At 38.9% G+C, this 18,072-nt stretch overlaps 1 long non-coding RNA gene across 1 annotated transcript; it reads right to left on the bottom strand.

Annotated features, from left to right (window-relative positions):
* Nucleotides 1-8,370: 8,370 nt before the first annotated feature.
* On the bottom strand, nt 8,371-15,335 carry LOC140346384 (uncharacterized). The gene is made up of 3 exons (XR_011924316.1): nt 15,159-15,335; nt 9,297-9,463; nt 8,371-8,489 (listed from the first exon to the last, which is right to left on the bottom strand). It is a non-coding gene; the product is annotated as an uncharacterized lncRNA (long non-coding RNA).
* Between the last annotated feature and the right edge of the window lie 2,737 nt (nt 15,336-18,072).

The raw sequence follows: 18,072 nt of genomic DNA, 5'->3' as shown, positions 1-18,072 counted from the left end.
TGACTTTTTCCCATTTCATTCTGTTTTCCCTGCAGTAGACACAAAGGCTGTTAATATGTTATTTTTTTGACGTACAAAAAGTATTGACTGCAAATGTTTTGCTGTTCTGGCTTGTACGGTAACTTGTACGGTAACTTGTACGGTAACTTGTACGGTAACTTGTACGGTAACTTGTACGGTAACTTATACGGTAACTTATACGGTAACACTCCAAACTGTGTAAGGAGATGATAGGAGGATGCAGAGGAGGAATGAAGCGGCATCGAAAAGATGGGACAATGTTTGATTGTGCAGGTCACTGTGTGAATGGTTAAATGTTTGTTACTCCTCGCTGTTTTTTTTGTGTTGTATGTGTTTTTAATGTGAAAATAATCAGTACATATTTGAATAATAAAAAATAAAATAAAGTGATTATTATTATTATTATTATTATGAACTAAGTAAAAGCATTTCTTTAGAAGTTGGAAGCTCAGAAAAGCATCAGGAATGCCTGTGTGTAGCCCAGTAGTACTGGGATGGGGGAGTGGTTGGTCAGATCTGTTTTCAAAATCACTTCTTCTCTTTCTCGCTGCTCTTTGTTTTAACACTGGGAAGCTTTTAGCTTTTGAAAAGTATCCTTTTCTATCTGTTGCGCTGCGGCCCCAGTCATCATCACCTCGCCTCTCCCCTTAGCCCTATTGGAGCGCTGGTAAATAGTTGGCATTCCTGCCACAAAGAAGCACTGATGTGGGCCCTGGGCCTCCATGATCTGCTCAAATTAATAAGGCCTTTCTCCTGGCGGAGGAGGATCTGCAGCCTTTGTCTCTAATACATCTTAAGCTTCATATTAAACTCAAGGGCACAGTCTGGGCTCATTATAAATCCATCAGTGCCTGCTTGGCCTGTGTCTGTCCTGTTCATCCTGAGTGCAGCAGAGAAGCATCCTCAGTCCTTATCTGCCCCTCCCTGCTCCCCTCTGGAGCACTATTTATTTGAATATGAGAAGGTGCTTGTTGTTTCTGCAGCATAGGCCCGAGCCTGAGACCCCCCCTGTCTCTCCATGACTCCCCCATCTGTCCTTCCTCACTATCAGCCGCCTCTCTTTTCCTGCCTGAGCTTTTCTCAACTTGGACACAGTACTTCAGTTTAGGGCTACCTCAGAAAGGACTTGGCGATGTACAGAAGTGGCTTCTTTTATCTTGCCAGCAGGATTAAATTGCCAACAGTTTAAATTAGTTTTAATCACACACAACTAACCATGTCCTTGAGGTGAGTTAACTCCTAATGGTTTGGGGTTTTGTAAGTTTCTAAGTTGTGTGTGATAAAAAAACAACAACTGGGCCTCAAAACATCACATAATACCCAATTTATATTTTTACATGGCATAACATGCAACTGCAAAATCAGGTAGTGGGTATCATGTCAATCAAAGAGGACTCCCCCTCCCATTAAATACACTGGGACAGTGAAATCAGGGGATCAGCAGCGCACACTGAGATCTGACCTTGAGGAATGCCGATACCACACCCCTGACTGAGACTGTGCTGCAAAAGGAGACAGGAAAACGGGCTACAATGTGGCTTTTTGTTTGGGTTTAGTACAGGAGATTTGGGGCGAGTGGGGAATATCGGGCCTTCCTGTGCTCCTCTTCTGTGATGAAGAAGCAGGAAGTCACACAGGAGGTAAACAATGTGCAAAATGGAACTGATACCAGTGCTTGGCATTCCCACCCACATCCCTGTCGGTGTGATTCATGTTGACTGGTAATGGACACATTTTCCACTTAAAAACCCGCCGCTATTTTAGAAAAGTCCTCCCAGCGCGTTTGTGTATTCAGTTTGTCTAATCCTTTTTGGCAACTCATCCCTGTTAAATAAATACGTAAAAGGACAAAAAAACAAATAAATAAACAAAGCTAAAATGCCAACCAAAGTCAAACTATTGATCATACACTTCCATGAGGTGTTGGTCATCTCCTGCAACATTTACAGTGTAAATGGGTCGTTACAGACGTTACCACCATAACTAATTGTGTGGTTTTATAAAGTGAAGTTGAGGTTTAACACACACGCATATAAAAAACTATTTCAGTGATAATGACATGACCTTGCTTGTTCTTATTGAGAAAAAATAGAGCCTAAAATGTCTTTACAGCTCAAAATGAGGTATGTCGGAAAATCAAGACGTCTAGAGTCACATGCCCCAAGTGTTCGGGTCATCGCTATTGTTTTGTCCGCCATGTCATCATGATGCTGAATCTGTGCAAGAGTCCCTGTCCAATCAGAACGGGCTTTGGGCTGTCCGACGGTGCCTGCAGTGATCCATCATGGCGGCCACTCCCTGCCACCTCACGTTTGTTTTGATCTCTTCCTCCTAAACACGGTGACAGTGAAAGATGAGGGAGCATGTGGCAGGGCCGGCTCATGCCACGCAAACCCACAGCACATGCAGCTCCTCTGGGTCAGTGCTCCGAGCTGTTGCCCCGGCGGTGTGACCGTTTAAATTCAATGGATTCTATATCTTCTCTGAGTAAATGGTCTAAGAAAATGAATGGAAATGGTTTGACTCGCAGGCCGTGACCTAAGGTGATTTTAACCGTCACCAAAATGTATAACTTTCATTTTATTACTGTCTTTATTGTACTTTACGTCACCATCTCAACATACATTTTTTTTTTACATTTGTGATTAGAGCTGGGAAATGTATTGAAATTTAGCTGATGTTGGGAATATTGTTTTGAATATTTTGTGAATGTTGTTTTGAAGATATGCACAATAAGTTATGTTGTAAACCTTCAAATAAGTGTATATATATATATATGTGATATTTCTGCCCTTTTGTGATTAACTTTACAGACATTTCACATTTATCTGATAATGAAACCTCAGCTAACACGTTTAAAGACATGTTTCAACCCAGTTCTGTTGGATTGACATAATATATACATGCCAAAACATTTTATTTTTAAGTTCAAATGTCCTCCTGGGTGCGGGGGTCTCTCCTGTCCGCTCGGCTAATTACAAACCTGACAGTGTAACTTTAGGTGACGGGGGCATTAAGGCATGTTTACTCGTGTTCATCGGGGGCCGAAGCTCGACACCGAGGCTAGTTCCCCGTGGAGCGGACAGTTCCTGAGCCCCCCGCACTCGGCTGGGGAACAGTGTGGAGGGTCACTGTGTGGCCCGCCGAGTCACATGACCATCTCCAAAACAATCACTGCTGTGTCCGCGATGTCAAACACTTCCTCCATTAGGCCGCTGCCGATGTGGCCAGCAACATTCGAGAGCCCAAGCCAAACAAAAGCCTTCGAGATGGCAAGGGTCCGCTTTTAATGAAACGGTTCCCTCTCCCATTGTATCAAGAAGGGCACAATGTTTACTTAAATACTGTTCTAACTTGGCTTTGATCATTTTCTGAAACATTTTCTGAAATATGTGCACCTTTTGTCTAATATCTGCGTAATTATATTTATAAAAGTAATATTTCATAGTGTTATTTTACCTCGTTTTTACAGGTCTTTTATGTTTTATATTTTGTATTGTGTTTGTACAGCACTTTGGGCCATTGTGGTGTGTTTTAAATTTGCTTTATAAGTAAAACTTGACTTACTTACTTCACTTCATTTTATGGTTTACATTTTTTCTGTAGTTTTCAGTTATTTCAGTCTAAATGTTACTGCAATGTTGTGAACCTCTTCAATGACTTTTCATGTGATAAAACAGTCTACAATGAATAAAACCCAATGTAACTCTTATATAATGTATGTAGTTCGATGGTATACAGCAACTTAAACAATATAATATTTGTAACGGATATATAGATATGCAAAATAACGTTTATAAAAAAACATGATACAATTTTTATAACAAAGGGTCTAAAATGTATGTGCGGCCTCGACCCTTTACCGAATGTCTCTCCCTTCTCTGCCCAGTCTAATTAAGTTCTAATTCAGGCCAGAAAAAAACGTTGCCAAAACCAGACCACAGGACAAAAATGATGAGGCGATTAGACGTTGGTTCGTACTAATATTTGTGACTGAAATAAGTTTATGAAGTTAAGCCACTTTTGCACCGTGCCACCCAGGATCAAAGTTCTCCAAGATTGTAATCCTTTTTATTTATTTACCAAAATCTTTTTCGCTATAATTCATTCTTCATCCTGGTACCATAATCCTTTTATATATAACAATATTTTCACACTCTTGTTGACAGATGAATTGCACATGACAACTATCTTCTTTCGTCTAACCATTCTCTGAAGCTTTGTGGCCTGCAGCTAAATGTAAAAAAATAGCCTTTGTAATTGTGTACTGACTTCTCGCCTCATTTATCTTCTCGCTTGTGATTCAGCGTGTCTGTATGCTGGCACTTTTTGGCTGCCCTCGATGTAATGATATTTATTAGGACGTGTCTTTTCTTGCAGTTCGTCTTTACCGAAAGTGACATCACTGGCCGAGACGCTGGACGTGTTTACGTTATGAACTGTAGAGAAAGACTTTGCCATGAATATTACGGACAAATTCAACAAAAGCGTTATGGTCCATTTGACATAAACTACAGTATGGTGGAAATAATGTGGATCAGTGCTTGAATTTATGTATTTTTCATTCATATTTTAAAAGAAACGGTCAGTAATGAGGCAAGAAATGTGTGCGTGCAGTTTTTATTTTATTTTGAGAAGCCAAAACCGCACACAAAATAAAATAAACGCACCATTTTGCCATTTGTTACCCAGTAATTCATAATAATTCACACAAATACAAGTTGGATAGCCTTAAATTCCAAACAAATAATTAGATTTTTTTTCCCTTCAGTTTACTTACCCAAATGTAAGTATTTTTATAATAATTTATAAGTAAATAAATAAAATAAATATATATAATCAGTAAAATTGGCCAAAATTGCACCCATTTGGAACATATAAATCTGACAAATACAGAGTCAGGTTTACGTATTTAGCTTCATTTTTTGACAAATCAGATACAAAAATATATATACATTGGGTATAGATTTTGAATTTAGCAATTGAGTAAACCTAGAAATTACTGGAAATTGGCATAAAAACAACAAAAAATTGTTTAATTTTTTGGGGGTTAAAAGTTGAATAAATCCGGCTCAGAATCGGATTCCAACAAATCCTTCTGTACGATCAGTAAAAGTCTGGTTGAGTGTGTGTAGGTGCTACTTTAAGGGCTGAGTTACGCTGCTGATGGGGGAGCAGCAGGTTCTCTTTTGCAGGGCTCAGGAAAAAGCTGCAGCTCCCCTTTGTGGTTTTCTGGTGTAAGAGCACACAGCGTTACCCGGGGTGGGCATCAGCGTGCCACCGCCTGCGACAACCCCAAGTGTGATGACAACTGCTTTCAGAAGGTGTTCGTCATGTTTTAGAGAATGCATTACGACGATGTCCAAAAATATCCAAACAAAATATCTACGATTTGGTAACATGGCCCATTTTCTCCCTGAACTTCATCAAAATCTTCACCAAATCCAGTGGTATGCAGGGCGGAAGGATTAGATTTGCAGCATTTTAAGATATTTTAAGAAAGAACAGGAGTATCAACACTCAAGATGGAAAAATGAACTGCTTGAGCTTTACAAGAATCCCATGTTTTTCAGAACATGCTTTTAGATGTCTCAAGTTCAAGGTTAGTCTTTTTTTAATTTAATGTTTTATTTAATTTTTTACATGAGACCTTGAAGACGGGATATATTTATTTGTTTTCTTAGGAAATTATATCAAGCGCTACTTTTTTCTATTTATTTATTTATTCGATTTGACCTTTATTTAATGACAATTCATAATCTCTTTTATACATTCAATTTTGTATGACTTTTTAAAATTTGGACTCCGTTGCAATTGGGGATGTCAAGTTTATTTGGTTTATTTTTGTTTATTATACAGGGAAGCTTTCTTATTCGTGGGACCCCGTGTTCACAAAACACATATAAATCAAGTACAAAATATAATCTCAAGAAAACCATCAATCTTGACATTATATTTGTCAAATACAATAACACATACAAGGGAAATATGGAAAGCATGTTTTCCCCAATTCTGTGTTGATCTGGCTTGATCATTCAGGTCAAAATTGTAAGAACTAAAAAACAATAATCGTCACTATTTTGGAAGCACAATTAAGTAATTTCAATTCAAATTGTATTCCAAAAAAGTAAAGCGCAAGTAAAGCTTAAAAAAGTGCTTTAATGTGGCTGTTTTCATCTCCAAATCCACTTTTAAAATTTCAGAAACAGAACATTTTCCAAAGTGCTGCACAGACTCGAAACAATAAAAAACAATTTGATTTACAAATCCAAAAATATAAAAAAAAAACAGTTAAACCAAATCAAAGCAAAATCATAAAACCATAAAGTGGCAAATACATTATAATAAAATGTATCAACACAGCTGTACTTTTGCATTCAGAATGACTTCATAAAGCTGGTCTCTATTAAACTATTAAAACCATAACGTATTAGAATGCAAGAAACTGAAAGATTTAACTTATTGTTTTGCGATTTGTCAATAATCGTTAATCACTTTTTGTTCAATTGTGATGTTTCTTCTCACAATAACAGTAACACTAAAATTCAATATTGTGACATCTCTAGTTGCAATATATCTCACAATTATACAGCAAACATTTTATTATACCCCCTTCTCAACTGAACACTAAAGGCCTCAATCCCAGCAATCAAATATACGCATCGTGATTCATGGGAAATTACATTTAATCTCTTTCCATGTTGAGAATGTTATTGCTGTTCATTACAAGCTACTGCGATGCTGGTCTGTGTTATGGTATCTTTTAACACATGATCGTAGTTGTCAGAAAAAATATTCTCTCATCACTTGTCTCTTTATATGTGACAAACTGCCTACAATTCAATACACCTGCAGGATTTATTTCTACCTCTATATTAACAGTCATAATAAGGACATTTCATATGACTATAAATTATGTCATTACAAATAACTGGGAAAATAATCTCGGTCGAAATAAAAATATTGTATTTCAAATTTCCTTTGACGGGTTTTTATGTATTATTGTTAATTCGTTTGGCGTGATAGTTCCTGTGGTAAATGTGTTTCAACATCCAAGACCCAGGTTAAACTACACAACATGCAGGACACAGGCTAAACTACACAACATGCAGGACACAGGCTAAACTACACAACATGCAGGACACGGGCTAAACTACACAACATGCAGGACACGGGCTAAACTACACAACATGCAGGACACGGGCTAAACTACACAACATGCAGGACACAGGCTACACTACACAACATGCAGGACACAGGTCAAACTACACAACATGCAGGACACAGGCTAAACTACACAACATGCAGGACACGGGCTAAACTACACAACATGCAGGACACGGGCTAAACTACACAACATGCAGGACACGGGCTAAACTACACAACATGCAGGACACGGGCTAAACTACACAACATGCAGGACACGGGCTAAACTACACAACATGCAGGACACGGGCTAAACTACACAACATGCAGGACACAGGCTAATATACACAACATGCAGGACACAGGCTAAACTACACAACATGCAGGACACGGGCTAAACTACACAACATGCAGGACACAGGCTAAACTACACAACATGCAGGACACAGGCTAAACTACACAACATGCAGGACACGGGCTAAACTACACAACATGCAGGACACGGGCTAAACTACACAACATGCAGGACACGGGCTAAACTACACAACATGCAGGACACGGGCTAAACTACACAACATGCAGGACACGGGCTAAACTACACAACATGCCTGACACAGGCTAATATACACAACATGCAGGACACAGGCTAAACTACACAACATGCAGGACACGGGCTAAACTACACAACATGCAGGACACAGGCTAAACTACACAACATGCAGGACACAGGCTAAACTACACAACATGCAGGACACAGGCTAAACTACACAACATGCAGGACACAGGCTAAACTACACAACATTCAAGACACAGGCTACACTACACAACATGCAGGACACAGGCTAAACCACACAACATGCAGGACACAGGCTAAACTACACAACATGCAGGACACAGGCTAAACTACACAACATGCAGGACACGGGCCAAACCACACAACATGCAGGACACAGGCTAAAATACACAACATGCAGGACACGGGCTAAACTACACAACATGCAGGACACGGGCTAAACTACACAACATGCAGGACACAGGCTAAACTACACAACATGCAGGACACAGGCTAAACTACACAACATGCAGGACACAGGCTAAACCACACAACATGCAGGACACAGGCTAAACTACACAACATGCAGGACACAGGCTAAACTACACATAACTGGACCTTGAGGCAGTGTCACATGTGTCCACTGGTTTTAAATTTGGTTGTCTTCTGTGTGTGTGAGTGGATCGAGGGACGTCTCTGGACACTGGACACTGCTCCGCTCCCTCAGTCCAAATATTTACCTGACCCGTCTCCGTGGGTGGCAGCCGATCTAAAGAAACACACAAACACGCGTACACAATGATGGATATTTTAGCACAGAGACACACTAGAACTTGACATGTTTGGAAAGTTGATAATGACAAAACGCTCCTTATTGTTTTAAGATTACATTTGTCTTTCAATGTGCAGGTCAATTCAAGTTGGTTTGCACAATTTGTACAATTGTTTCAGTTGTCTAATATGAAAATATGTTTAGAATTTACTTAATTCTGGGGGGGTATTGGCAAAAATAATCTCAATATTTTTTTTGGAGCGTCCCGATAAGAATAGTCAGATGATATTATGTTGATCCAACAGAACTGTGTTAAAACATGTCTATAAACGTGTCAGCCGAGGCTTAATTAGCAAACAAATTTGAAATATCTGTAAAATGAATGCACCTTATGCCATTATTTGAAAGTTTAAAAACATAACTTATTTTATTTTTTTGTTTTTTATTCAGCTCTTTTTGTTTTTGTATTTGCTCTTTTTTTTTTACAACAAACTATAAATTCGATATTCAAATTTGCCATATTTTCAAAGCAACATATCACGATATCATCTACATTTTGATTTGCTGCCCACTTTTATACTTTGGAATTTAAATTATTTATTATTATAAACGCACAATGAACTTCTAAATATGTGATAATAAGATGAGATAAGATATTCCTTTATTGTCCACACATGGGGAAATTTCAATATCCATTCATAAATTAAATAGCATGAGTGAAATCCGACAGAATAGATAACGATACACATAATTTGCATACACGGAGAATGAAATAATAACACATTTATTGAACAGCACTCTCACCATTAGAGGCTTTAGTACCTCATTTCGACCACATGCCGCCTCCTGAAAGCATTCCAAGCTCTCAGGGCATTAGCGGACGCAGAGGGACGGGCCGCGGTGCCGTTTGAGATGGAGCGTTCGCCGCACACGAAGACGCCACGCTCTCTGCTCCTCTGAAGGCCGCATACCTGGTAATTTGCATCAGTAAACAAGGAGCAAACACTTCAAAGATCCAGCACCAATGAGGCCTGAGACATCTCCACAGTCGGGCTAAACCATGTGTGGAGCCCATGTGCCAACTCCTGCATTCATCTTACACTTTAGTGCGTTTGCCCGTCGGCACAACCTCTGCAGATGACACAAAAACCAAGCCGTTTGTATTTTATAATGGAAATCGTGTTGCTCATTTGCGCAAATGCGTTTTAGAGAATAACACGTTTTGAGACACTACAGAAACTAATGGTCAGAGTTGAATCTGCCGTATCACATTTCAACAACATTCAGCGTTTGAAGTGTGTTATGAGCTAAATTAGCCGTTGTAATGTCACTTTTTATGCTCAAATGTTGTCGTACAGCAATGAGAAGAATGATATAACGAAAACATCCTCACAAACAAGTCCATACAACCGTCTTTTTAGAACACAATTGATCATTTATTGTAATATTAGGATACATATGACATGAAATTGACTTTTATGAGCTTTTAATCATGTCATAAACAGTGTTCCCTCATCATTAACATACTCAGAGTTGTATTTCGAATGGTTCACGCATGTTTGTGTTGATCCTGAAATGTCTGTTTTCACCTACCCCCTATCTCCGCCCACTTCTCTATACTTACTTGAAAAAGACGTGGACAGGAAATCAATTTCTATTATTAAGCCTTTTTAGACAAATGTTGCGGTTTACTTTTAACACACTGTAAAACCATGATCTACTTCAATTAAAGTTGAATAGATACCCAAAAAAGTTTAATAAATACCCCCAAAAAGCATAATACTTCTTCTTAAAAAACCCTGTTGTGTTCAGTTTTCCTTGTATCTTGCATCATTATTATGGGCTGTGTTTAGTGAAAACTGTTAGTGGAAAAGGACAGATTTTACGTCTTTTGGCTCCGTCATTTATAGGCACAAAACAGCATTGTGTGGGTCAGTCCTGGACCAAATAAAGCTGCACAGAAGCTCCACTGGGACGTGTACCGCCGCCGCTGCTGTTTTCAATGGTGAGAATGCACTCTGGGCCTTTTCCCACTTACTGACCCAAACGCACTTTTAACACTTGTATTGTGTGGATGGAAGTGTATTTTCTCTCCAACAGACTTTTCCCTGAATGTTGCCCTAATATAAAAGGGACACAATTATGGCTTTGAGTAATGTCAATGTCAAAAGTCAATTTATATGATATTTTTTTTTTAATACAAATTTATATAAAGGAAAAAACTCATTATGTTCAATTCTAAGCTTTCACTAATGATAAACTTGTGCCTTACAGTGAATACAAATCAACATTTCAAAATCTGTTTTATAACATTGCTTGTCATTTCGAGAGATTAATACATTTTTTCCATTTTATTACTTTTTATATTATACGCAATGCTTCTTGTGTTGGCCACGTTTTATGTAATGTAACCCAACGACCCATTAAAACTGTCAGCTATTAGATGTTTAGTTGATGAAGGTTTTGTATGGACAACGGCAAAAAGAAATGTGTTACCTGAAGGGTTTGGGGTGAATCATGAGTTTAGTTGTCCTTTTTTACACAGAAATACACAATTTCCTAGTACTTTTCTGTATAAATAGTTGTTTTATTAACTCCCTTTGTGCAGTTGCAGTCATTTTACGGCAGTTTTGCCACACCAGTTAATCAGAGAATCGGTTTGCAGGTCATGCCGTCTGCAGCCGCACGACCATATGCTGCACTGAGAGGAGGAGTGTAGTCCCCAGAGGTCAGTGACAGCCATCGGTGCCTCTCACTTCGCTCTGAGTTGTCAGCGCACCGTTGTTTACATGACAGTTAGATGGATAAACAACTCAAATGACCTCCTTCGTCAATCATTGCAAATTAAAAATGGGAAAATACCACAAACGCAATACATCAAGTATATGTGGATCGTAGTTTAGACTCTCAATCGCAAGCCAGTCCGAGAAGTTTGTCCCTTTTATTATATTCATCAAGACCTTGTTTTCCTGAGAAGGTAAGGCACAAGCATGGGAATATGATGGGGAAATGGGAAGAAATGTACATTAAGTTATTTTAATGAAACTTTATTCATAACACACTTTTGAGTCAATATATATAGAAAATAGGACGTATAATATTTGCTTTCGGGGCATAACAATACAACTTTCCTCACTCTTGCGTATTAAACCACACAGAGATTGCAGCTAATTGCAATCGCTAAAGACTCATTAGCACTGACTGTGGAGGTTCTGCAGATGCTAAAAACACTAATGAAGAGTAAGGAAAGGCTGAAGAGTAGAACGCAGCATAACTATGACTTCAACGTCTTTAAACAAGTTATTTATTACTATTATAAATCCCACCATTAATCTTGTCTCACACTATTATTATTGCAAATCTTCTCGTTTATATCATGATAACATTTGTAAGCCTGCCCTATTTTAACAAAAGCATAGAAGAAAATTACTCTTATGTACATGAAAAATAAAACAAAATACATAACTACTTTTAACATGCATAGATACTGGGGTTTTATTTGAACTGGAATTGTATTGCAATAATTTAAACACTGCTATTTCCACATTCAGCCGGCTTCATGTCCCTAATATCCTAGTTTATTCCCCATAAATCTTCATCCGTCCTCCATCTTCTTACCCTCCTCATCTCTCTGCCTCTCTCTCTCGATCTCTTTCTCCTCGAGTGCGATGATTTATCCGCGGGCTGTGTTTTCCCTGGACCACACGGCCCGGCAGTTTGCCCTGGCTGCACTCATCCACAAGCCCGTGTCATTCGGATCCAGTTAAATAAATGGCCCTATAAATTTCCCTCAATAATAGGCCTCACTGCCGCTGGAATGTGTTGCCTGCATGGGACAGGGCTCGGTGGGTAACGGACACGGCCTCGGCACCCAGACGTCCCGGGTCAGGGTGAGGGAGTGCGGGGCGGGGCCTGTCCGCGCGAGCCTATGAGACGGCCGGACGGAGAAGAGAGGGAGATTCCCGCGGCCCTGTCTCCGTCTCCTCGTACCTGCAATGGGACCTCTGGGACACGTTAAAGAGGCCACCCAAAGACGCGCTTCTGTCCGGCGAGGTTAAATCAAGTTAAGTCAAGTGTGCGTGTGTCTGTGCAAGTGTGCGTTATCTGCAAACATGTGTGCTTTTTAGGGTGTAAGAGCGTTTGCATATAGTGTGCCCTGTTAGAAGTTCAAGATTACTATGAAAACATTCTCTTGTCATTAGACATGTCAAGATTATACGGTCACAATACTGTAAATCGTAAGAGTTAAAATAGATTAATTGTGAGAATCCTGGGCAGCATCAGGGAGTCTCTTTACAAAAAATAGCAAAACTCTGTATAAAGTACTTTTCTGTCTGGCTGTTCATGGGCCAATGTTGTCACTTTTTGTTTCAGAAAGTTTGATTTCATGAAGCGAGTAAGGACTAATCTTTCAAACTTGTGAATGAAAGTGATTCAAGGATTTTACCATTGTTTGGTCATGTTGTCAATAATTAATAATTGTAATTGTAAAATAGTGAAAGTGTTAAAAATGTCATCCCTACCTGCCATAAAAATCAGGCATATATTGAACAATTGACAATATCTCAGTTGTTACTTTTACAAAATTGATCATTGCATCATTAAAAAGCAAAGTAAAAAGGCTGAGATTAAAAAAACAACAAAAAACGTAGAAAAGCAGTGATTTTTCTGCTGTTTTGTTTGAAGTTTTTTTGCAATACTTGCAAGACATTCGCAGGCACGTTTTAGCTCATTTCTGATGCTTTACCATAATATTGACTGAACATTGTCATAGAGAAAAAACAAATACTGAGAGATTCATTTTTACCCAGACAAGAAGGTTTTTGAAGGTTGAGCCAGTAAGATCTGAATTGATGAAAGGAGAAACAAGCTGATATTTGATTCACATTTTTGTCTTGGGCCGAACAAAGTTGATTTAGAAAATATTGTGATACACCAACTTCTTCTTTGGCTTTCCCACCAGCCAAAGTCACGCCAAATAACAGTTTAATTGTCCATGAACACTGGAAAATACTTGAAGTTGTATGCTTTGCGACAGAGTCATTATTTTGCTCTGCGTAAACACAGAACTGTGACTTTCTGACCTTATCGACGGCAGACTTTTTCATGAAGCGTGACTCTGTTGGTGAGCGTCCAGCTGATATATCGTCCCTGCTCTTGTCGGCTTGTGGTGCAGACATGACAAAAATGCCTGACCCTTTGACGTTCTATCGCTGTGGTTGTGTGTGGGAAATACAGTGTTGTTGCTGCCACCAGCGGAGGAATGCTATGCACACAGGGGCCGGACAGGGGCTGGACAGGGGCTGGACAGGGGCTGGACAGGGGCTGGGCAGGGGCTGGACAGGGGCCGGACAGGGGCCGGACAGCTGCTGCCACGGCCAGGTTTCACCTCTGTTCAGGGCCTTTAACACGGCTCAGAAGAGGGAATGACTGCAGACTTTTGACTACGTTATATCTCCACATATCTGAGATGAAGATGTGTGCAGTGTTGTCATGATACTAACATTTCAAACTCTATTTTTACCACAATGATCAATAAGAAATGCTGTTTGTTAGACGATGCTTTGTTAATATTACCACGTGGTCTTTACGTTCTGATACAAACCAAGATCGTTCATCTATCATCCAGGAAAGGTTCAGTTTTCTCATGTATTGATTAGTATCTGAGCTTTGATATTTTGGACACTTTTTGTATATTTAGTTATCAGTATTGAAGTTGCTGTAATCAGAATTAGAAAAGTAGCTGTTTATTAGTCTCTGTTTGTACCACACGGTGATGGAGGAGGTGAAGATGGACTCAACGATACCCCTAACCATCATCTGCACTGGCAGCTTCATGTTCTTCAGCTGATGCTCAATAATATACTCAAATGTATCTTCAAATGTATTTATTTTAGCGCCGTACTTCATAAATGTAGATGCGTTTATGTAAAAAATGGACTTACTGAATACTTAAGTACATGTGTAAATGTTTTTGCTTGCAAATTTTTAATAGATTTCTAAGATAAGATAAGATAAGATATTCTTGTCCACACATGGGGAAATTTCATTGTTGCAACGCAGGTAGATACAGAGGAAAAGGACAGATAACTTATAGGAAGTTTAAAAAAACACTCTTAATAGAAGAACTCTTATAAACAAAACTCTTATAAACAAAAACTCCTATAGACAAAACCTCTCATTTCCTAATAAGGAATGGAGGGGAAAAATAAAGATAAAATAACATAAACTTCTACCAAGTATGTCACACATTTAGTTCCATTTATAAAGCATATGTACGTACACAAATATGTACGTGACTTTCCACATTAAATCTGTGATAAGAAGAAAACTTGAGGTGGAGATGTGTGAACCCTGCTGTGAGGCTTTCAAAGACTAATCCAAAAACTCAAGAGACGAGAACTTGGCGAGTCTGAGGAAGTTTGGATTTCCTCTCAACATACAGTAAACTTTTATTTATAATTCCACATTAAGTTTAATAAATGAAACCCCAGCTCTTCTTTTTTTTTTTTTTTTTTTTTTCACTTTTGCCTTACGTAACACGCTCTTACTTGAGAACATTTTGGCTCTTCTCCCACTTCTCATGACAGGAAAGTCTTGGTACATTACTCCTCAGTTTGCCTCCACACACTCGCTCACTTTACACTGTGGAGTAAATGTCATTACCTGGGGCTTTCCAAACAAACAGCCCAGCGTGAATCTGAGCCTCGGATTTATTTTGCGTTGCGGCGTATGGTGAACATCTCCTCTTGACGGCTCGCTCTGTCCGACTCCGTCTCCGCAGCTGAGTGACTGGTCCACTGTGCGACGCCGCTGACCCGAATCCCGTTTACCGCCTTAAATCGCTGCCCCTGTCCCACCACCAGCGCCCCTCACGCCCCTCACACCCCTCCGTGGCTCCTCTTCCTCCTCCAGTATGCTACGCTGCCAGCCTCCTGCCCATCCCGTCTCCCTGGACTTTGACAAATGACCCGTCGCTGCCTAAACGTAGCGGAGGCCCCTCTCTGGTTGTACTCCCCTTCTGCAGCCTGCTCAGAACACTTACAGACCTGATCACTCATGTTTGAATGAGCCATTGCCTGAACCTACCACAGTGTACATAAGAAACATAAGAAACATAAGCTTTTATCTGTTTTTGTGTTTGTTTTCTTTAAAGGTTTTTCCACACTTTGATGCAGGGTTGCGATGCGCCTCTGAACAGCACAACGGCAAAATAAAGTGTCAAAGTGCAATTAAACTGATAAACCTTTGGTACGTTTTGGAGCATTTTGGTGCCTTTTGATCTTTAAATATGATAGAAATATAAAATTGTGTGTGATGGGATTTGTCATGAATGATATGCTTGTTTATAAGAGGAATGAATGACAGGGACAAATAAAGGGACATAAATGATCTGTGTCTTTGCCTCGAGCTATGAACAATTCCAGACCAGACAGTCAAAATAACTAGATAAAATAAAATAAATGCGTAAATATCATAATATATTGATAAGGGGTTAATGAATTCACGTTCTTGGATTTGATGTTGTTTGGTTTGAGATGGAGAGCAGGGGTCTGTTTGTGTGACTCTATGGGATATTCACTGTTTTGTAAGAAATAAATAAACTGAAAATCCACAAATGTATCTTTTTTTTAGGGATTGTGTCCAACTTTTTCAATAAAACTCTCAAATTCCTTTCAATCGCGGGTTTGTAATCGAAGTTTTAGCACTTTTTGAAGCTAGAAATTCAACTGGGTTTGTTTCTGTGGAGCTTTGTGCCTGTTTTTATTCCAAATGCACAGAATTGCAAAGATATTAACATTAACCAAGCAAAATCTACCATCGAATTTGAAACTGTAGATATTTCTTTTGTCATGTAAACGTAAGATATCGAAACGCAAACCTGTTCCAATCAAAATGAGCTCCTCACGTTGGGTTGCCAGATTCCATGACTAAATAAATTCCACTTATGTTTGCATCCTCAGTTTATTTATTTCCACAATAGCACCGTGCGCCACATATGTACAACATTTAAATTCAACTTGGTGCCACACGATGCATTTTTATCAAGGATACATGGCCCTTCTCAAAACATCATTATCATCATTTTCCATGTTGTAAATATGTGTATATTCTCCCAATCACCCCCAGCAAAACCAAATCCATTTTTCTTCCTCGGTTTACGACTAAAATAAACATTCTTGGAGTGCAGGGTCGACACATGCTGAAAGTATGAGGAGTTATAGCGATGGAAGCGGGAAGATGACATGCAGTAGATCACTCACTTGTGTATGAGGTATTGGTCGACACCTACAGCTGTTTGCATAAGGGCCGGGAGCTTTCCTCCGAGTGGATGTTGCACAATCGCTGAAGATTTATCATCGCAGTGGCATTTTGTCCCGTGCTTCATGCTGGGAATTTATGGATCCATTTAGTTAAATAAATGTAACCCATTTTATCTTGTGTCAGGTGGTTTTGTCTGCACTTGTTTGTGAGGGGACACGCTCTCACATAATAAATACTGAAGTTAACATGAAATGAAACGATGTAAAATAGAAATGTGTTTAAAGGCCACACCCATAAAATGTATTATTATTTAAGCAGCAATTTTTATTAGTAATAACAATTCTGTTCAGTACTAACATATTAGATTCAAAACAGAAAAATGTTACAACGTCTATTGTTAATCTACTACTACTACTTAATTTACTTATATTTGAGTTGTCTTTATAAGCCGGCTCAAATAATCCTTTCCTTTTGCATCCAAACCAATCAACTAATGAATCCAGGAGAAAAGAAGCATTTGCAACACATTTATAAATTCCTCTTTTTACATTTGGTCATGTACGATTGTGTGAATTTGCACTTTTTAGATGTTGCATTTAGTTTTTATTTACTTATTTATACTTTTCTGATTCCATTCTTTGGTTATGGATTAGGTTATGGATTAGTCTTGGTTTATTATTATTAGTAATTCTAATATTAATAATATTAATACAGTGGATTTACAGCCCTGGACTGCGACCTTCAGCTCCGATCACCTCAACAATATTGAGTAGGTGAAATGTCTTGTCTAAATCGACATCATAACAACAATATTCTTATAAATTGCAGCACGAACAAAAATAAATAGTGTCTACATCATTTCCAATGAACAGATATTAACTCAAGGACTTGTCACTGCTCGCTCGAAAGGGAGTGAGAAGTGAAAATACTAATTTACTCTCACCTTCATTAAATAAACGTGGATATATTTTATAAATAATAAATCGTTTGTATGCATAGTAAGCCTATTTGTATTTGTGTCTTATGGTATAATTAAATTGTTTTTCTTTAACTCATGCCCTTTTTGATTTCATATAGGTTGTTTTATCATTGTTCATTGTCTTGTGTCGCACCGAATCACCAGAGGACAAAGTTTCTATGTTTGTGAATTCTGTTCTTTGGCAATGGCAATAAACCTTTTCTGATTCTGATTCTTTCTGAGTCTAATGTCGACACATCCCGGAGTCACGAACAAGCCCAAAAAACACGAATGATGGCGGGCTCTGGTTTCAGAACAACGGCGCATGTTTGTACACTGTATATGTGTTACATCCTC

Source organism: Eucyclogobius newberryi, unplaced genomic scaffold (assembly GCF_026437365.1).
Source record: "Eucyclogobius newberryi isolate DKJ021-1_F unplaced genomic scaffold, fEucNew1.0.hap1 SCAF_6, whole genome shotgun sequence".
In the NCBI taxonomy this organism is placed as follows: Eukaryota; Metazoa; Chordata; class Actinopteri; order Gobiiformes; family Gobiidae; genus Eucyclogobius; species Eucyclogobius newberryi.
The sequence above is the reverse complement of the archived record's forward strand: the minus strand, read 5'-3'. Positions and strand labels throughout refer to the sequence as shown.